General features: G+C 32.1%; 1 pseudogene; it reads left to right on the top strand.

The window, feature by feature from the left end:
- The first annotated feature begins 2,966 nt into the window (after positions 1-2,966).
- Positions 2,967-3,520, top strand: LOC149253461 (uncharacterized; annotated as a pseudogene).
- The last annotated feature ends 712 nt before the right edge of the window (positions 3,521-4,232 follow it).

Genomic DNA, 4,232 nt, shown 5'->3' with positions numbered 1-4,232 from the left:
CAACCTAGTCACCCACTGCAAGGATGAGAAAAAACAAACTCTATGGAGGAGGGAAAATGAGAATAGGGTTAGCCAAATGCAAGGAGAACCATCAATTTGGCCCATATCTGAAATCATTGTTAGATCGGGGTTAGATAAACGAGATTGGATAAGTGCACATGGAAAACGATGAGGTTGCAGTTGAGTATAGTGTCGCTTCGCCGGATAGCTAACTCCTGGTTGAATCAAGTACGATTGGGAGTGTATACAAACCACGTGCCATGGAACCACCTGGGTGTTTCACCCATTATTACATAGAAGTTAATATGTAGGTTAGCATAAGCATATAATAAATTATATAACGTGAGTTAAGGTCCAACGAAATACAACGCTAAGGGAATAATCTTATACCAAGGCATCAAAAATATTAGGTGCATAATATGATACTCACGTGCATAAAAAGTTAAGTACATAAACTTGTAGAATGGCGCTTAGTGGTTAAACTAACATAGTGGTGCCAAAGTTCTCATTTGGGTGCCTAACCTAATATAAGATGTCACATGATTGTGAACCCTTAAGGGTATAACCAAAACGGTGAAATCAATAATAGTGAACTCAAGAAAATTATAACAATGGAACAATCACTGTCATATTCTGAATGCCATCGAGTAACAACAGCGGTAAGATTAAGTTCTTGTTTCAAAGATATATAGAATAAGAAAAAAAATTAGGGCGGGTGATGAGATTAGATATTAGAGTTGGGTATTTGACATACTAAGTGAATCTAACTATAGCAATTTTGGAGTACTTCTTTCCCTTTTACTTGATTACAGAAACAAGATTCCGAAGAATGACAATTCAACTCTCATTTTTTGAGGTCCAATCGACCACATTGGTCTTACTAGATGTTAACATCATCATCATCTTCATCAATAATAATAATACTAGATCTTAAATTTTTGTGATCCATATTGAAGATAAAGATCAATAATGTCATTTATCCAAAAGACAACTTCATATTCAATAATAATAATTATTAATAATAATAATGGATTATTGATTAATAATAAATAATTAATAATTAATTAGAAATTAATAAATAATTAATAATTAATAAACAATTAATAATAGTAATAATAATATCAATTAATAAATAATAATTAAAGATTATTATAATTATTTTGAAATCGAGATGTCTTTAGTGCGATTTTTTGGAAGTTTTCCTGTTGGGTTTTTATGGTCTAATTTCTCTAAAATCTGAAAGGAATTTATTGAAATCACAAGTTTGATGGGTAACTCTTGCATAATCCGAGTGCCCTAGAGGTTTTTCAGGGTGCTGAATCCATATATACAATGAAAAAAACCAGTTTAAATAACACAAATCTGGGTCTTTATGGCCTAATTTCTGTAAAATCCGAAAGGAATTTATTGAAATCACAAGTTTGATGGGTAACTCTTGCACAATCCAAGTGCCCTAGGGCTTTTTCAGGGTGTTGAATCCATATATACAATGAAAAAACCAATTTAAATAAGACAAATCTAGTTTTTTATGGTCTAATTTCTCTAAAATCCAAAAGGAATTTATTGAAATCACAAGTTTGATGGGTAACTCTTGCATAATCCAAGTGCCCTAGGGGTTTTTCAGCGTGCTGAATCCATATATACAATGAAAAAACCAGTTAACACAAATCTAGGCTTTTATGGTCTAATTTCTGTAAAATCCGAAAGGAATTTATTGAAATCACAAGTTTGATGGGTAACTCTTGCACAATCCAAGTGCCCTAGGGGCTTTTCAGGGTGTCGAATCCATATATACAATGAAAAAACCAATTTAAATAAGACAAATCTAGGTTTTATAGTCTAATTTCTCTAAAATCCAAAAGGAATTTATTGAAATCACAAGTTTGATGGGTAACTCTTGCACATTCCAAGTGCCCTAGGGGTTTTTCAGGGCGTTGAATCCATATATACAATGAAAAACCAGTTTAAATAACACAAATCAAAATTTCACTTTAAGTTTCTCAACCATATTCACGCACTGAAAATCCAAAAAATCCACTAAAGACAGCGCCTTTTGAAATTAATTTTTTTATTATTAAATAAATAGTTATTGTTATTGATATTAATATTATTATCAAACAAATATTATTATTAAATAATTAGTTTATATTACATAATTTAAAATTAAATTATAATAAATTACATTTAATATTAAATAACATTAATATAAATTATCATTACTATTAATTATATTATATTAATAATATTTTTATTATTATAGTTTATTATTATTTTTATTGTTATATATTTATTATTGGTAGATGCAAATGAAGTTTTCCACGTATACTAATCACCTTATATTTTTAATATGGTTTTCTAATTCATAAAAAAGCTAATATGGTTGTGATAATTAAACAAAGCAATGTATTTTGATCTCCCCTTAGGCTATCACCAACATTCTTCCTAAATTAATTGATGCTCCTCAAAAAAATATATAAATAATCTACCTTTTCATTAAATAATTTAAATAAATTAGAATAGGTTATCTTTGACTTAGTCTCAAGTTATTCTTAAACCATTGTTGAGTTTATTTTTTTCATTCATCTTTCACTAATTACTTTATGTCAAAGTTTTTAAAATATTTAGAATCTTTTTTCCAAATTTAATTTTATTTATAAGAAAAAATATACTTACAATTACACCGTAAAGCATTTCCCTCTTAAAAAGTTATGGGATTAAGTGTGCATTCATATGCACTCAGAAGATTAAAATACTTTCAACCATCTGATTCATTGACCGGTATTAAATTAGTTAGAAGATTAAAATACTTTCAACCATCTGATTCATTGACCGGTATTAAATTAGTTACACATTTAGTAATAAGAATGACTTTACACATTTAGTTATAAGAATCGCGACGCGGGAAGAAGGCAGGAGCTATCTATGAAATCATCTTCATCACAGGTTCTGCCCACAAGAAAACAACAATGGCGTCAAAGGTGCTTGCGTTTGTCATCTTCATTTTTGATCGCATTGCTTTCGGTTTCGCAGTGGCTGCAGAGCGCACGAGGAGTACTAGAGTCGTGACTGCTGAAGAGTACTTCGTAGTGGCAGCAGAGCGCAGGAGGAGCACTGGAGTCGTGACTCCTCACGAGTACGACGAGTACGACGAGGAAACTTTATGGGTGTACAATTCGGACATGCAATTCCGATTTTTGTTTCTTCTAGTGAGCCAAGCTCTTGTCTTGGCCTTCACCAGATGCCTGTGCTGCAGAAGCGTTGTGCGGTCATATTATTCTTTATTGGCTGAATAACGTTCTTCACTGCCGAGGTGCGCTTCGTAGTAGGGGCGGATAGGAATTCCTACCATACAAAATGCAGTGGTAGATTTGGTATGGGTGACCTGTCTTATGATACGCTGTGAAAAAGGGTATTTGCTGCCGGATCCGTTTTCACTTTATTTACTTTGATTCTGACCCTGTTTTAGTACACATGCTATACCAAGGCAAAAGAAGATCGTGGAAACCCTCTACCGAAGTAAACGCTTGCCGAGAATTTATACAGTGGAGATTTCTTTCGTTTGTATTACGTCTTTAGGTAAAATTTTGTAGCGATTGAAATGAAAGGAAAAAGAAATATCCAGTGTTAAGAAAATCGAAAAGAAGAGGAGTTCTCACAAATCTTCTTGAGTAGAACAAATCTGGAGATTCTACAGAGATTCAAAATCTATAAATTCAGATGTGGAAGAATGTAAACTCTAGTTATTTTAGTTATTGCTGAGTAGTGGAGGAGTTGTTTGATTAAAATTTACAAGGACCGCCAACAAGCAGACATAAATGTAGAATAGAGAGTAGTTACTAGGCAGGGCTACGTGGCTAGAGGGTTAGATCGACGGATGAACATACAAGTCATGTAGAGGATTTTTTTCACCAAATTCTACTGAATAATGGAAGCAATGAATTCCACAATTTAGCTAAGATTTTGGCCTTCGAGTGTCACATAAAATTAGAAAGACTTCGACAAATGCTGGATTCCTCTCATGAAGTCAAGAGAATAACTGGGTGTATTGACAGTCTTTCTACTAAGCAAAAAAAACTACTTGTTGGGCGTGTCACTCTGCGTTTGTTGAGAAAAATTACTTCTTTCATGGAGGATTTGGATGCATATGAGTTGGTAATTTCCTTACTTTTAATTATTATTTTATATATTAAATATATTAAGGAAAATATTAAATTTATACATTTTTTCACAAA

Source organism: Pinus tabuliformis, chromosome 7, assembly GCF_031772625.1.
Source record: "Pinus tabuliformis cultivar Carrire ecotype Pingquan chromosome 7, CPIR1, whole genome shotgun sequence".
NCBI classification, from domain to species: domain Eukaryota; kingdom Viridiplantae; phylum Streptophyta; class Pinopsida; order Pinales; family Pinaceae; genus Pinus; species Pinus tabuliformis.
Note: the sequence above shows the minus strand (reverse complement) of the source record. Positions and strands in the feature narration are given on the sequence as shown.